General features: G+C 46.8%; 1 protein-coding gene across 1 annotated transcript in view; it reads left to right on the top strand.

Moving 5' to 3' along the window:
- Positions 1–17,982, top strand: part of LOC144827999 (fibrocystin-L-like) — a 1,093,512-nt gene that overhangs the window by 124,432 nt on the left and 951,098 nt on the right. The window lies entirely within an intron of this gene.

Raw genomic sequence — 17,982 nt, 5'->3', positions numbered from 1 at the left:
AGAGAAAATCAGTGATGTCCTCAAAATCAAAAGGACAGAGAAAAAACAGTATGACCTGACAGACCAGTGGTTGACAGACCACTGGGTCATGGGACATCAGTCTATCTATTTTCATACCTTTTGCCCCTCAATGCTGCTGCCTGGGAGGGACAAGCAACCATATAGGGCAACCTTGTATTCCAGATGGGAACCTGAATAAGTAATCAATGTGACACAGTGTTCCCTCAGGAATGGGTTACATTTAAATGCTTTTGAAAACAAAACATACAAATTGTCCCTAAAGTGAGTCCTGAGTAATCCAAGAAATTAGAAAAATTAGAAAAAAACATCATGTGGGTAAATATATTCTAAACATATTTGGAGTTGAAATGTGGTGTAACATACCAACACAGTGCAATAATCCAATGTAATGGTAAAATAAAAAAAATAAAAAAAATACATTATGTTGAAAAACTTTCAAATTTTATTATAATTATAGTGAGACAATAGTGATTCATCTGCTAACAATCTGTACTTTTTTGGGGGAGGAACTCTGTTTATTGGGTTTAAAAAAAACAGGAACAAAAAAGTCATGAGTACAGTAAGCAATGCAGCACAATGCCTTTCTACAAAGTTATGGAGTAAGGCACATTACATATCCCAAAGCAAATAATATCCATGCATATACAAGTTACATGGATATAGGTGCTATTTCACAATGTTCATAGCCATTCCCAGCCATAGTTCATGTCCCATATGTGGGCATTGGACTGGTGTAGGGTAGGGTGTTAGATCTTGCAGGCTGGTGTTGAATTGTCCAGTGTGTCTAGATTTCCTGTTAGTCTACACCGTTATGCTGCAGGTTCCTGCCTGGTTGTAGCCTGATCCTCCGCCACCGCTCTTAAATAAGTCATCAGCGGTTCTGATAAGTCTCTATGGTGGGAAGAATTAGGGAGAAGTTCAGCATGCGTGCTAAGTTGGTCCCTACAATATATTATGTCTGTCATCCATTCTTTGAATTTAGAGGCCCGTCCTCTTCCCCATCTGCCCACCAACCAGCGCTTGGCAAGTAGTAGTCCTAAGGAGACGAGTTTCCTGCAGGTCTTTGGTATGTCTGAGGTATACCCTAGTAGCGCCACTACAGGGGTCTTGGGGATGTTTAAGCCCGTCATTTTGGAGAGTGCTGCGAGTACTTCCTCCCAGTATGTGCCTATGGTTGGGCAATGCCATGCAAGATGTAGGACGTCTGTCCCCTCCCATTTACAGCGCCAACAACAGTCGTCTTCCCTGAGATGGAGCTTGTGTAATTTAGCAGGGGTATAGTATGTTCAGTTCAAGATTGATGCGTAAGCGGCAGCTCGCCGTGAAGGCCTCAGTTTGCAGGCAGCAGTACGTCCACTGTTCTTCTGTCAGCGGCTCCCCAATATCTGTGTCCCAATCCCCTCTAGCCCTTTGTGCTCCCTGTGGTCTCTCACGCAGAGCTGCCCGGTATATTCTCGATATAGCATAAGCAGGCCCTGCTAATTTCAGTGCCCTGTGCAGGGTTTCGCATATCGTTGGCTCAACCGGGAACCCAGGGACATTTACACGTATTTTGTGTTTTACGCGTATGTACAGGAAAATCTCTAGCGGTGTGACTCTGTCACCTGACAGTAGTTCCTGCTGGGTTTTAAAGTGTCCCACATGGTAAAGGTCTCCACACGTCCTAAGGGCATACTTCTGGAGCATTTCCCGACACCCCCCTCCTTTGTGACCGGTGTGCTGGGTAAATACGGGAGCACCAGTGTATAACTCTGGGGTACCCACTATATTGGAGATCCACTTCCATGCATAATTCGTGCAGCTCACTGTGTGGAATTTGACTCCTTCCACCGGTACTTTAGTACCCAGGAAGGATTGAAGGGACGTGGGCCGCATATATCCTTGTTCGATGGCTAAATGTGGCATATAGGGAGGGGGATGTAACCAGTAGGCAGTGTAGTGTGCCTGTGCGCTAAAACAGTAGAGTTCCATACAGGCGCATCAAATCCGCCACTAGAAAATGGTTGTGTTAGGACTTTCCAGCTTAATCTCCCCATGCTAACTTTATGAGTAGGGACAGGATTGAATTGAAGAAATATCTGCCTGGATAATATGGTATGTTGACAAATAAATAGAGGAGCTTAGGCAGAATATTCATTTTCATTAGTGCCACTCTCCCGTCTAGTGAGAGCGGCAATTTGATCCATCAGTTTATCCATGACCAAATGGTTTCTATTGCTGTACCATAGTTGGCACGTAATGTTGCATCCTTGTCTCTGGCAACGACTGCTCCTTAATACTTGACTTCCTGATCGCACCAGTTTAGCGGGTAGTCTGGGGTGAATTTTGCAGTGTTGAGAGTGAGTGGAAAGATCTGAGATTTGGTCCAATTTAGTTTAATGCCAGATAATTTGCCAAACCGTATAAATTCTCGAAGAATCGGATTGCGACTAATGCCAGGATTTTGTAGGAATAGAGTGATATAATCGGCATAGAGCGATATCAGTATTTGGCGGGTTGGATATGGTATGGCGTATTCTCTTTGATGCTAATTTTTGCGGCTAGTGGTTCAATGGATAGGGCAAATAACAGGGGGATGAAGGGCACCCCTGTCTCGTGCCTCTGGTGATTGCAATGGGGTCGGAGTATAAACCATTGATTTGCATTATTGTCTCCCATCTGGTATATAGCAGTTTGATTCCACCCCGTAAAAAGGGCGTGGGATGCCCATTCTGCCCAGAATCGAGAACATATAATCCCATTCAAGGGACTGAAATGTTTTTGTAGCGTTGAAAACGATTCCCGCAGCAGAGTCATCAGGGTCTATGTCGTGTAGCAGTGCAAATGTAGTTCTGAGGTTACGTTTGTGGCCCTTCCCGGGATGAACCTGGCCTGGTCTGGTAGATCCATCAGTAAAGAGAGCCTGTTCACTATGACCTTGGCGAGGATTTTAGTGTCGCAATTAATAAGCGATAATGGTCTGGAGGCATCACAATTAGTTGCCTCTTTACCCGGCTTGAGAAGTGAGATTATTTTGACCTGATGCATCAATGGGGGAAGAATGCCTCTTTCCGAAGCCTCCTCAAAGACCATTTTAAGTATTGGGACCAGCAGATCGATGTAGACTTTTTAAAAGTCAGCAGGGAGCCAGTTTGGGCCAGGCTCCCTGCCCGATCGCAGCCCCATTCATTATGGCTTCACGGATTTCGTCTTCCTCAATATCTGCTGATAGGATTTCTCGCCTTGAGTCATTAATCCCCCCAGTCGAAATAAGATGCCACGTCAAGGGTTTAGTTTCCACAGGTGGAGTAAAGCGTCGAATAGTGATTGGAGAATAGGTCTAGTATCTCTTTGGTGTCTATATGTCTGATGCCTTGGTCATCTATCACCTCCAGGACCTGGTTAGCAAATCTAGGGACTCTGGTCACTTCCGCTAACGCCTTCCCTAGTCTTTCCCCCTCCCAAAATGCCCTTGCCACATAGTACTTTGAGTGGAATTGAGCTTCTCGCTCAGCCTCTTCATTGTATTCTGTGTTCCTTCAGTCGCACAGTGTGGTGAGGGTCATTGTCGTGTGCGATAGTCTGTTCCGTCCGTTTTATGTCTTTTTCTAGCCTATTAAGGATGCCTCTAATAGATTTTAGAATACCCCCACTTTTTGCTATGCACATCCCCCTTATTGTAACTTTGAAACTTTCCCATACCGATGCCATATCCTCTACACTATTAATGTTGTGTGGGAAATAATCCTCGATCTCTTGGCGAATCTCTTCGCAGAATGCTGTATCTAATAATGTCATGGGTTGCAATCTCCATGACAGGTATGGGGTCGTATTTCCTGATGGAGTTAGCTGTAGCAGGGCTAGGGGATGATCAAATAAAGTTTTAGCAAGGTGGGAGACCCTTGTTAACCATGTTTTGAGTGGATCACTGACATAATATCGACGGACAAAATATCGACCTTCAGAAAAATCGATGCAGGAATATTGAAGGCCAGAATATCGACAGCCTATCTACAACATGGTAAGTACAAAAATACCGAAACCAAAATATCGATGTTGAATATATAATAATTAAAAATATCGTTTTTTTGTTACAAATAATGTGTAATATAAAGAAATACTTATCAACAAAATAAACATAGTTAAAAATATTTAATAATGTTTAAAATTAATCAATAATATATATATAATAATATACCATTAATTCAACATATACATAAAATATATAATATATACTTACTTAATAATAAGTTTAAATAATATTTTAATGACTTATACATTATTTTAAATTATTATAAATTGCAAATACATCTAAACGCATAAAACAATTACATAAATAAAAAGTAATTAATTATATTTAATACATTAAAAAATTAAATATACTTTCAATATTTGTAAAATTAATGATATACTACATTAGTAAAAAAAAAAATAGCTAAATAAATAAAACTACTATTCAAAGTCCAAAAAACCACAGTAACGAAAACATTGGATAGCGTAAGACTTAAAACTACTATTCCCACTTCAGAAAATGCAACAGTAGGGAAAGCGTTGGATAGCGTAGGGGTTAAAATTACTATTCCCACTCCAGAGAGTGCAACAGTAGGGAAAGCATTGAATAACGTAGGGGTAAAAATTACTGTTCCCACTCTAGAGAGTTCAACAGTAGGGAAAGCGTTGGATAGCGTAGGGGTAGAAATTACTATTCCCACTCCAGAGAGTGCAAAAGTAAGGAAAGTTTTGGATAGCGTAGGGGTAAAATTTACTATTCCAACTCCAGAGAGTGCAACAGTAGGATAAGCGTTGGATAGCGTAGGGGTAAAAATTACTATTCCAATTCCAGAGAGTGAAACAATAGGGAAAACGTTGGATAGCATAGGGGTAACAATTACTATTCCCACTCCTGAGAGTGCAACAGTAGGGAAAATGTTGGATAGCGTAGGGGTAAAAATTTCTATTCCAACTCCAGAGACTGCAACAGTATTGAAAGCAATGGATAGCGCAGGGGTAAAAATTACTATTCAAACTCCACAGAGTGAAACAGTAGGGAAAGCGTTGGATAGCGTAGGGGTAAAAATTACTATTCCAACTCCAGAGGGTGCAACAGTAGGAAAAGCGTTGGATAGTGTAGGGGTAAAAAATACTATTACAACTCCATGGAGTGAAACAGTAGGGAAATCGTTGGATAGATTAAGGGTAAAAATTACTATTCCCACTCCAGAGAGTGCAACAGTAGAGAAAACATTTAATAGCGTAGGGGTAAAAATTACTATTCCAACTCCAGAGAGTGCAACAATAGGGAAAGAGTTGGATAGTGTAGAAGTTAAATATAACATACGTATAAATAATTTTTGTATTTAGAATAATAAATAATTTAATTTTTGAATAACCATTAATAATTATTAAAAACCTAATTACAATTGAATAAGTAATTAACAATAAATTAACAATAAATATTAAATAATAAATATTAGTCACCAAATAATAAATATTCAACAATAAAAAAAAATTTAATTACAAAAAAAAATATCAAAGAATACAATTATTTTTCATACCAAAAAATACTTTTTATGAAACATTAATTACCGATTAAAAAGAATCTCCAATTAATAAAAATTAATTACCAACTAAAAAACGTAACTACCAATAAAAAAAATATTTACCAATTAAAAACATTAATTACCAATTACAAAATGTATTTATCAATTAAATAATTAATTTCCATTAAATATTTAATTAAAAATAAAATAATTATCAATACCAATAAATAAAAATAAATCATTACTTAATTACAATTAAATTACTTCCACCCAATTCCCCTATAGATTCACAACCCGCTCCGGTACTAAAACATAAAATTGACTTAAAAATAACATTATTAATATATAAAAATAGTACACATATAATTTAAAACAAGTCAAATACTTAAAACAAACATATAACACATACATATAACATACATAACAATAATACAAATATCGAGATTAGTAACATCGAGGTTAGCTGCATCGATATATTTGATATCGATATTACTAATTTCGATATTACTTACATCGATATAAAAAAAAATCGATATTACTTACCTTAGGGTCGATATTCTGTCCAACGATATTCTTGACCTCAATATTCTGGACCTTTGATATTTCCAACTCAATATTTTTAACGGTCGATATTTAGGGATTGATATTTAGACTCTGCACCGTTTTGAGTCCAGATGACAGGAGCTAAAAATTAAGTCTCGACCAGCTAGCATCGATACTAGACACAAACGTACCCTCTTCTTTCCCCGGGTTGTGAAATCTCCAAGCAAAATAAGTTGACGCTCTGCCATTAAGTCTGAAAGTAACTTGGATGATTGAGGATGTGAATGCAGATGTATGGGATGCCTGTCTAGTGTAGGGTAAATTGTCAGGTTCAAATCTCCTCCCCATATTATAAAGCTGGAACCTATTTATAAAATGCAAGCCCATAAGCTATCTATGAATTCACGATCATCAATGTTGGGTGCATAACAACACACCAAAGTAACCGTATTTTCAGCGCCCGCCGCCACATCATACTGTATCTGCCGTCTATGTCATGGCGTTGCCCTCTAGGGCGGTAATCCACCCCTTTCTTGATCAGTATGGCCGTACCACGAGCATAGGTGGAGTAAGAGGAGAAACACCTGCGCACTGCCCATCTCCCCCCAAACATAGCAGGTACATGTGGTTTAAGGTGTGTTTCCTTTAGCATGGCAAAATGGACCCTGTGCCGGTCCAAATATCCCAGGACAGACCTTTTCTTGCGTGGGTCCCCCTGTCCCTGTACATTCCATGTCAGGCATTGAATAGTTGGTCTTGTGTCAAGGTCTTTAGTGCCCATCATCTAGTCTGTGATGTAGATAGGCTGGATATGGGCCTGTCGTTAATATGGTATGTGTAATCATGTTTGTGTATTGCATATATGCCACAGTGTATGTTCATTATAATACATTGCATTACTGTCTCAGGAAACATTTCCCAACGATTCCCTCTGCCCAACGCCTGTATCTGATTCACAAAGGCATGTGAATTCCCATAAACCCACCCGCCAACATGTCTAACGCAAATCAGCATCTGGAAACAAAAAATGTATAGCTCTAACAGTGGTTCAATAAGAGTCATACAGAAATAAAAAAACAGTTGGGGGGGGTTTCCCGCTTGGGATGTGTGCCAGAGGGGCCATCAGCGCACCTCGCACTAGCGAGGGAGCCCAGGAATTAGTTATTAGAGTGCAGTATTGAACATTTATCAGGGTGCATATATAGACACCATCAATTGATAGGGTATGAGAGTATATAACTGTGGATTGACAGTTCACTTGCATTACCGCAGTAGTCACTGCCTTACCGGCCTTCAGTTGGGTCTGGCGATGACTGCCCTGATCACCGCCTCTTGTCTCGGGTTGTAGGGGAGTGTCGCCTGTTGGCCTTTACAAAATCTTGAGCTTGCTGTTGGTTGCTGAGTATATGAACTTTGACACAATGTTGGACTCGTAGTCTGACGGGGTACATCATGGACTATAGAACCGCCTGTTGGAGCTTCTTTTTGATGGGGATTAATTTTTTCCGGGAAGATCGATATTTTGTTACCAATCATAGCCTAAGTCTGTTTTTTCTCGGGTGGGTCTTAAGGGCCATGTCCCTGTCCTTATAATTTAAGATCCATGCCAGGATAGGGCGAGGAGGTGCCCCTGGCGGTGGTCTCGGCACCAGTGATCGGTGTGCCCTCTCCATGATTAGCGGTACAAAAGGGGGTGGTGATGGATGGAGCATCTGAATCAATCAAACACTCACACCCAGTCAAAAGATCTGGGTTTAATCAATCACCGTTCTTTAGCCCACTCTGCCACCCCAGTTCAGACATGGCTATATGCAAATCAGTCTGAGCCTGTGCCTCATGGAAACAGTACAGCCCGAACTGCCAAGCCATGTCTTCCCTGGACCGGAAACAAGCTTCCGAGGACCGGTTTCTGGCATTCCAGCCGTCTTCAGCCTGGCTTGCTTGAATCCAGTGGCAAAGTGAGCAAGGGACTCACGTCTGAGCATACCCTGCCACACTTAAGGTGGCCAAAAGCGGTACAAAAGGGGGTGGTGATGGACGGAGCATCTGAATCAATCAAACACTCACACCCAGTCAAAAGATCTGGGTTTAATCCATCACCGTTCTTTAGCCCACTCTGCCACCCCAGTTCAGACATGGCTATATGCAAATCAGTCTGACCCTGTGCCTCATGGGAACAGTACAGCCCGAACTGCCAAGCCATGTCTTCCCTGGACCGGAAACAAGTTTCCGAGGACCGGTTTCTGGCATTCCAGCCGTCTTCAGCCCGGCTTGCTTGAATCCAGTGGCAAAGTGAGAAAGGGACTCATGTCTGAGCATACCCTGCCACACTTATGGTGGCCAAAAGCGGTACAAAAGGGGGTGGTGATGGACGGAACATCTGAATCAATCAAACACTCACACCCAGTCAAAAGATCTGGGTTTAATCCATCACCGTTCTTTAGCCCACTCTGCCACCCCAGTTCAGACATGGCTATATGCAAATCAGTCTGACCCTGTGCCTCATGGGAACAGTACAGCCGAACTGCCAAGCCATGTCTTCCCTGGACCGGAAACAGGCTTCCGAGGACCGGTTTCTGGCATTCCAGCCGTCTTCAGCCCGGCTTGCTTGAATCCAGTGGCAAAGTGAGCAATTGACTCACGTCTGAGCATACCCTGCCACACTTATGGCGGCCAAAAGCGGTACAAAAGGGGGTGGTGATGGACGGAGCATCTGAATCAATCAAACACTCACACCCAGTCAAAAGATCTGGGTTTAATCCATCACCGTTCTTTAGCCCACTCTGCCACCCCAGTTCAGACATGTCTATATGCAAATCAGTCTGACCCTGTGCCTCATGGGAACAGTAATAATAATAATAACAAAAGAGCTTATAGAGCGCTCAGTAACGCCATCGCGGCGTGTCCCCGCGCTGAAGCTATCAGTGAAACAGCATGACATGAGAGCCTGTGACCTACGCAGTGTATAGTTGTGTTTTAAGCATGGCCCTAAACCGCGCTTCACTGCTCTCCAGTCTCAGAGCAGGGGGAAGTTTATTCCATTGTTGAACTGCTTGGAGCGCAAAGGATCGTCCACCTAATCTAGCCTTCCTTATCCTGGGGACTGTCAGCAGTCCGGCACCCTCCGAACGGAGGGTCCTAGTTGGTTCATATCGGCTGACTAAATCTTTTAGGTATGCGGGCGACCATTCCCAGACAATTCGGTGACAGAAGAGGAGGCACTTAAACCGCACACGTTTCTTCACAGGCAGCCAGTGAAGCGCATCCAGCGCCTTTTGCGAGTTAGCTCTCCTAGGTCTTCTTAACACCAGTCTGGCGGCGGAATTCTGTATGACTTGTAGGCGGCCTAGGCTGCCCTTGGTTGCCCCTAGAAACAAAATGTTTCCATAGTCCAACCGCGAGGTCACCAATGCCTGTGTTAGTGTCCTTCTGGCCGCTAAGCGTAGGAGGTCTAAGGTTTTGTTTAGGGTGTTTAGTATTCCAAAACATTTGCCCACAAGACGCCTTATGTGGCCATCATATGAGCGAGAAGGGTTCATCCAGATTCCTAAATTCTTAGCCTCCACACAGGGTATAGGAGTAGGGCCCAGGCATGAAGGCCACCACTCAGCTGACCAATTTTCGCTTTTTCCCCCCACCACCAACACCTCTGTTTTAGAGCCATTGAGTTTTAAGCAATGGGAGTCCATCCACTCAGCTAGTGCCTGCATACAGGATTTAAAGTTGTTGGGGGTGTTAGAGGTGTTCTGCGATAAAGAGATCAGCAGCTGGGTGTCGTCGGCGTACGACACCAATTCCACCCCAAATGATTGTACAACTTTCGCCAGGGAGGCCATATAAAGATTAAAAAGAGTGGGGCTCAGAGCTGAGCCCTGAGGCACTCCCTGATCTAATGGCATCTCAACTGAGCGACATGTCCCTTGCTGTACCTGGAAACATCTTTCCGTGAGGAACGACTGTAGCCAGCACAGCGCTGGACCAGCGACCCCGGCTTCGCTCAGACACCGTAGCAGGATGGAGTGCGCTACGGTGTCAAAAGCCGCGCTTAGGTCGAGCATGATCAGGGCCATTGTATGACCTGCATCTGCCCCTGCTCTTAAGGTCTCAGTGGCTCGAAGGAGAGCCGTCTCCGTAGAGTAGCCCGCCCTAAATCCTGATTGTGAGGGATGAAATAGATTCCATCTCTCCAGGTGCTCCGTAAGCTGAGCGTTGACCACCTTCTCAGCCACCTTCGCCACGTACGGCAATAAGGAAATAGGTCTGAGGTTTTCCAGCACCTCCATGCTTACATTCGGTTTTTTCCTTATTGGCAGTACTATGGCCTTCTTCCACTCCATAGGGACTTGTTGAGTGGAAAAGGAGGTTAGTAAGACGTGTCTAATGTGGGGTTCCAGGGCTGTCAGGCCTTCAGAGATGACCCAGGCCGGAGCCGGATCGTTGGGACAGCCCGAACTGCCAAGCCATGTCTTCCCTGGACCGGAAACAAGCTTCCGAGGACCGGTTTTTGGCATTCCAGACGTCTTCAGCCCGGCTTGCTTGAATCCAGTGGCAAAGTGAGCAAGGGACTCACGTCTGAGCATACCCTGCCACACTTATGGTGGCCAAAAGTGGTACAAAAGGGGGTGGTGATGGACGGAGCATCTGAATCAATCAAACACTCACACCCAGTCAAAAGATCTGGGTTTAATCCATCACCGTTCTTTAGCCCACTCTGCCACCCCAGTTCAGACATGGCTATATGCAAATCAGTCTGACCCTGTGCCTCATGGGAACAGTACAGCCCGAACTGCCAAGCCATGTCTTCCCTGGACCGGAAACAAGCTTCCAAGGACCGGTTTCTGGCATTCCAGCCGTCTTTAGCCCGGCTTGCTTGAATCCAGTGGCAAAGTGAGAAAGGGACTCACGTCTGAGCATACCCTGCCACACTTATGGCGGCCAAAAGCGGTACAAAAGGGGGTGGTGATGGACGGAGCATCTGAATCAATCAAACACTCACACCCAGTCAAAACATCTGGGTTTAATCCATGACCATTCTTTAGCCCACTCTGCCACCCCAGTTCAGACATGGCTATATGAAAATCAGTCTGACCCTGTGCCTCATGGGAACAGTACAGCCCGAACTGCCAAGCCATGTCTTCCCTGGACCGGAAACAAGCTTCCGAGGACCGGTTTCTGGCATTCCAGCCGTCTTTAGCCCGGCTTGCTTGAATCCAGTGGCAAAGTGAGCAAGGGACTCACGTCTGAGCATGGCCACTGGATTCAAGATAGCCTGGCTGATGAGGATTATGAATCCGAAACCGGTCCCAGGATGCTTGTTTCCGGTCCAGGGAAGACATGGCTTGGCAGTTCGGGCTGGACTGTTCCCACGAGGCACAGGGTCAGACTGATTTGCATATAGCCATGTCTGAACTGGGGTGGCTGAGTGAACTAAAGAATGGTGATGGATTAAACCCAGATCAGTTGACTGGGGGTGAGTGTTTGATTTGTTCAAACGCTCCGTCCATCATCCCCTTTTGTATCGCTCTCCATGATTAGGACTCGAGAGAATGCATCAGTGCCAAAGAGGGTCAGCAACAGCTTTTTCACATAGTCCTCCATGCGGCCAGTAGATGTGGCAACCCCTATGATGCGTAGATTATTTCTTCTAGAACTCGACTCAAGATCTTCATTTTTGGTGGCTATGACCTTCCACAGTTTCTCCATCCCTCGGATCTTTTTACTGCTATTCGCTGAAGAGTCTTCCACGGCGGAGATTCGCTGTTCCACTTCAACAATACAGCTGTCAGGTTTGTCTAGCTTTTGGGTGATGACGTCTATCCTCATATTCATTGTGTCCATCTTAGTTTCAATGGACGTGAGGCTTTGCCACGTCCATTGAAACTACGATGCCAACTCCACCTCCCTGATCGCCAACCTCGGACTGAAACAGCTCGTGACAACACACACCCACACCGCTGGACACACGCTGGACCCCATCTTCTCCACAAGCCCCCACGTCTCCTTCAACCACACCACCGAACCCCACTGGACCGACCACAGATGCGTCCACTTCACATTCAGGAAACCCGCCACACACCACCGCACCCAACAGCTACCACGCCGCTGCTGGGGCAAGGTCACCAAGGACCAACTGACTACCACCCTCGCCCTGAGACCACCCGCCAACCCCATCGACCCAGACACCGCCGCGAACAACCTCAAACAGTGGATCAACGACTGCGCCGACACCCTCACCCCTCTAAAGATCTCCACAACCAACCACACCAACAAGAAAGCCGCCTGGCTCACCGAAGACCTCCGGATCTCCAAGCCCATCTGTCAGAAGCTGGAGAAGAAATGGCTCCACGACCAAACACCAGACAGCCACACAGCCCACAAAAGCACCACCCGCAGACACCACCAACTCATCAGGACCGCCAAGAGGACCACCTTCAAAGACCGCCTAGACAACAACGCACACAACACCAAAGAGCTCTTCAGCATCGTGAAAGTACTCTCCAACCCCAGCTCCAACATCAACAACATCCCACCATTGCAAGACCTATGCGACTCCCTGGCCACCTTCTTTCACCGCAAGATCGCCGACATCCACGACAGCTTCAACTCCGACACCCCCGCACCCACCACCGAGTCCACCATCCCTGCGATCACCACCCGCACCAGCCACCTGACCGCCTGGTCCCACGTCAGTGACAAAGACACCATCAAAACCATGAACTCCATCCACTCCGGATCCCCATCCACGTCTTCAACAAAGCCAGCACAACCATCGCACCGCACCGCCGGAAAACAATCAACAGTTCCTTCGAGACAGCAACCTTCCCGGAAAGCTGGAAGCACGCCAAGATCAACGCCCTTCTGAAGAAGCCCAAGGCGGACCCCAAGGACCTCAAGAACTTCTGGCCCATCTCCCTGCTCCTATTCCCGGCAAAAGTGACAGAGAAGATTGTCAACAAACAGCTAACCCACCCGCTACCTCGAAGACAACAACATCCTGGACCCTTCCCAATCCGGATTCCGCAGCCACCACAGCACCTAGATCGCCCTCATCGCCGCCACTGACGACATCAGGATCCTGATGGACAAAGGAGAAACAGCCGCCCTCATCCTCCTGGACCTATCAGCAGCCTTTGACACAGTCTGCCACCGAACCCTATCAGCACGCCTCCATGACGCTGGAATTCAAGAGAAGGCCCTGGCCTGGACCACATCCTTCCTCTCCGGCAGAACCCAGAGCGTCAGCCTCCCACCATTCCGCTTAAAAACCACTGAGATCATCTGCGGCGTCCCACAGGGATTCTCCTTCAGCCCGACGCTGTTCAATATCTACATGGCACCGCTCCCCCACGTCGCACGACAACATAACCTCTACATCATCTCCTACGCCGACGACACCCAGCTGATCATATCCCTCACCGAAGACCCCACACCGCCAAAGCCAACCTCCTCAGAGGAATGAAGGCCGTAGCCGACTGGATGAAGGACAGCAGACTGAAGCTGAACTCAGACAAGACGGAGGTCTTCATCCTCGGACCCACCCCATCAGCCTGGGACGACTCCTGGTGGCCCACATCGCTAGGCACAGCCCCGGAACCCACAGACCATGCACGCAACCTGGGGGTGATCCTCGGCTCCACCCTCTCCATGACCAGGCAAGTCAACGCCGTCTCTGCGTCCTGCTTAAACACCCTCCGAATGCTCCGCAGGATCTTCAAATGGATCCCCCCCGACACGAGAAAAACCGTCACCCAGGCCCTCATCACCAGCAGACTCGACTACGGGAACGCCCTCTACTCAGGAACAACAACCAAGCTCCTGAGACGACTACAATGAATCCAGAACGCCTCAGCACGACTGATCCTCGACGTCCCCCGACGCAGCCACATCACACCCCACCTGAGAGGCCTGCACTGGCTCCCCGTCAACAAGAGGATCACCTTCAACCTCCTCATCCACTCACACAAAGCACTACACAACACCGGACCCACATAAATCAAGAACCTACTCAGCTTCCACACCCCCACACGAAGCCTCCGCTCAGCCAACATCGCCCTCACCACAATTCCTCGTATCCGGAAAGCCACCGCCGGCGGCAGATCCTTCTCCTACCTCGCCGCCAAGACCTGGAACGCTCTCCCTACAAGCCTACGACAGACTCAGGGCCTGCTTGCCTTCAGGAAACTTCTCAAGACCTGGCTTTTCAATCAGTAGCAGCCCCCCTCTCTCCACGCCTCCCAGCGCCTTGAGACCCTAACGGGTATGTAGCGCGCTTTAGAAATGCAGTGATTGATTGTGAGCAGCAGTTCCTTGATGTCTGTATCGTGGGAGGTGGCCTCTGTTTGCATGTCTGAGTCTTTTTGGGTTGGAAAGTCTTCCTGCTCCTCTGTCGCATTTTTTCTAGCCATAAATGGTGGCTTGGATTATTTTTCCTCTGTGCACCCCACGACGGGATCTAGTCATTGGGCTGTCCAGTTGCATTGTCTTAGCGTTAATTTATAGGGACGTCAGCTTTGTGCTTCATACCTCTGTGCAGTGACCCGCAGTTCACCTCCTTGAGTGCCTTTGCGGCCCTGCCTTCCATACAATCAGGAAATCGCTCTCCCCTACGGACATTCTATGCAGAATGGGAGAGCCCCCTTGCCCCACTCAGCACGTAAATCGCTGGGTGTGTTTGGTTGTGAGATACCAATTGTGGGCAATTGTCCTCTCTGCACTAGTCTCAGGCCTAGAACTTTCAATATGCCAGAAATCCTGAGCCACAGTCCCTTCAAAGCTAATGTTCCTGAGTTTCCTCCTTAGGCAGAAAATGGGGTGCTCGGTGATGGCACGCATTTAAGTTTAGCATTGCTTTACCACATGCCCTGCGTGGCCCCTCAGGGATCCTTTTTCAATCACTGTGGCTGCTGTTCCAGCTTCCACCCCTCAGAGTCAAGAGGGAGCTAGTGTGTGCTCTGTGGTGGGGGGGAGAGATTCTAGGTAACTCGCCTTATCTCAATGCGGGCGCGCGGTAGAGTTGCTGTCTTTGCCTCAGTAGCCAGCAGGTCTAAGGCAGCGGTCCTAACCCCCAGGCCATTGTCTCTCCCATCCCTCAGCGGCTCCAACAGGCCCGGCTCCAGGAATTTTTAATTGGGTGGGCCAAGGACGCATTTGGATGGGCCACTGCGGGCTCGATTTGTCGCATATATGTCTAGGCAGGCCTGCTTCAGGGCCCTCCTTTACCTCTTCTTAGTCTTACAAGGCCCAGTAAAACCCACTCTTTTCCTAATCTCTTTTTAATGTTATCACTCACAAAAAGTGTTTTTTCTAAGTATTTTTCCTTTGATGGGAAGAGGAGGTTTCTGAGGTGGGAGTATCAGGCAAGTGACACTTCTCGGGCTCCCTCTGTGTGAGCCTTCAGGGAGAATCCCTCTTCATTACTACCTCCACCTGACCACGGACTCTTCAATGCACTCCCTTACAAGCTTGATTAGCCACTATTCCTCTCCAGTGCACCTTATCTCACAGATGACCTTGGGCCCCGCCCCATGTCAGGCACCATCTCCCGGTAAAAACATTAGTAAAATCCCCTTCATACTTAAGAACATTGAATAGAGCAATAAATATAATTAGCATGCACTTTAAAGTATGTTCCACGGTGACCCTTATGGCCCGACTGCTAATTAAATGGACAAAAACAGAAAGGCCATGACAGGGCCGGCTTCAGCGCTGATGCAAAAGTCTTTTTTGGCGCTGCACCAAAAACCTCTTTCTCCATAAATACCTTTACTACCACCTTCCAACAGTGTACCTCATCCATCCATGACCCCCCTATTGACCTCTTCCTCGGATTCCCTCACTGCCACACGCCACAAGTGCCCCTCATCTCCCCATAGCACCTCCCCTTTATGACCTCCTCCTCGGATTCCCTCACTGCCACCCTCCCCCAGTGCCCCTCGTCTCTCTGTAGCCCCTCCCCCTCATGACCTTCTCATCAGACTCCCTCAATACCACCATCCACCGGTGCCCCTCATCTCTCCCTAGCTCCCCCTCCACCCCATGACCTCCTCTTCAGATTCCCTCACTGCCACCCTCCACCAGCGCCCCTCATCTCTCTGTAGCCCATCCCCCTCATGACCTCCTCCTTAGACTCCCTCACTACCACCCTCTACCAGTGCCCCTCATCTCTCCCTAGCTTCCCCCTCCACCCCATGACCTCTTCCTCGGATTCCCTCACTGTCATCCTCCAACAGTGCCCCTCATCGCTCCATAGCCCCTCCCACTACCTCCTCCTCGGATTCCCTCAATGGCACCCTCCACCAGCGCCCCTCATGTTTACGTATCCCCTCTCTCATATGCATTTAATTTGTTGTATAACGCTGCTCATATCAATGTAGTGTGTGTCAGTACTTTACACCACGCACACACTTACAGAGACAATGAATCATGCAAGTATGTAAATCAGTCTACAGGGAATGTCACATAAGCCAATGAGGATTACAAGGTGTAGGAATCATAGGTCATCCATTCTGGTGGGTAGTATATTTTAAGAGGGTTTGGTCTGGGGAAACACAACCTTAGGATTTAAAGAGTATTCCATGGGGGTCAGCTTTACTGATAAAAATGTATATCTGCTCAAACATACTCATTTTAGCAACATTAGAATAATGAAAAGACTAGGGAAGTTCTAACTATATCACAAAACAAAAAAAGCGAAGTTCTAATTATACCATTCATGTTTGTTTGCAGCTCTTTGGTGGCAGTTCATTGTTCACTGCCTTTTGTTAGGATTGTAACTTCTGAAATAACACAAGGATCTCTGTGACAAAGGCAGTAACCCACTGACCTATCCACATAAAATACAGTGCGTCTGCATTTAAAAAATACTAACAGACAAATGATTGCTCTAAAGCAGGATCATTAATCACCAACTTTATCTGGGCATTGCCATTTTGTATTGTTTTATTGGTGACCAGCATCGGCTGTGATGAAATGATAAAAAACTGTTTAAATGAAGCACATACGAAGTATGTGTCCTGCTGGGCCTGTGCAGATTTAAAAAAAAAATTTTTTTGTAACACATTCTCTTACCTACTCCATTAGTCATACTTTGTGTCACAGCCTTATGTGATAAGCAGCTGCAGGGGTCAGGGGGTGACTAGGAATAAACAGACCACTTTTCCCCTGCGCTGAATAGAAAAAGAAATATCAACGCAGCAGGACAGTAGACAAAGGTTACCAAAGGTTACCGTTGTCAAAGAAAGGATTTGTCCCCTTTCACCATGCAGAGATGAAGGGGAGAAAAAGTAAACAAAGCCTAGTTAACATGTTAATGGTCTTTTAAAGACCCGTTAAGTACTTTGGTGCGGCTGCGATAATCTTAAACTGTCTGTGTGTGTGTGCGCCCGGGAAGCTGTCTCCCTGGGCTGACACACACGACCTGTGCGTCGCACGCCTGCCTTCAAGCCCTCACTGCGAGGGCCAAGGCTCCTGTTTGGGTGGGCCAGGCTCATCTTTGGTCACCCGGCCCACCCGCTAGAACCGGGCCTGGGCTCCAAGCCAGCACTCTACCACGGACCGCAAGGGGGAAAAGCAAAAGAACTAGCATTCAGACTAGGCAGCGGTCTGGCCCGTACACCGCCACAGCAGCCCAGGGTGGCGGAAGCAGGCCGCAAGTCCTCGCCGCAGTATCACCGTATCACCGCGCAACAGCCGCCAGAGGAGCAGCGTGGTCTCCGGGCAATCGCTGCTGCGCTGTGCCGTGTTTAATACCTTACAACAAGGGGTGGTGATGGACAGAGTCTCTGAATTAAGCAGAGTACTCTCACCCAGTCAAGAGATCAGGGCTAGATCCAACACCGTTTTTTAGCTCATTGCACCATCCCAGTTTCAGAACCCGGCTGTATGCAAACTAGTCTGTCCC

Source organism: Lissotriton helveticus, chromosome 4_1, assembly GCF_964261635.1.
Source record: "Lissotriton helveticus chromosome 4_1, aLisHel1.1, whole genome shotgun sequence".
Classification (NCBI taxonomy): Eukaryota; Metazoa; Chordata; class Amphibia; order Caudata; family Salamandridae; genus Lissotriton; species Lissotriton helveticus.
This window is presented reverse-complemented; position numbering and strand designations above follow the sequence as displayed.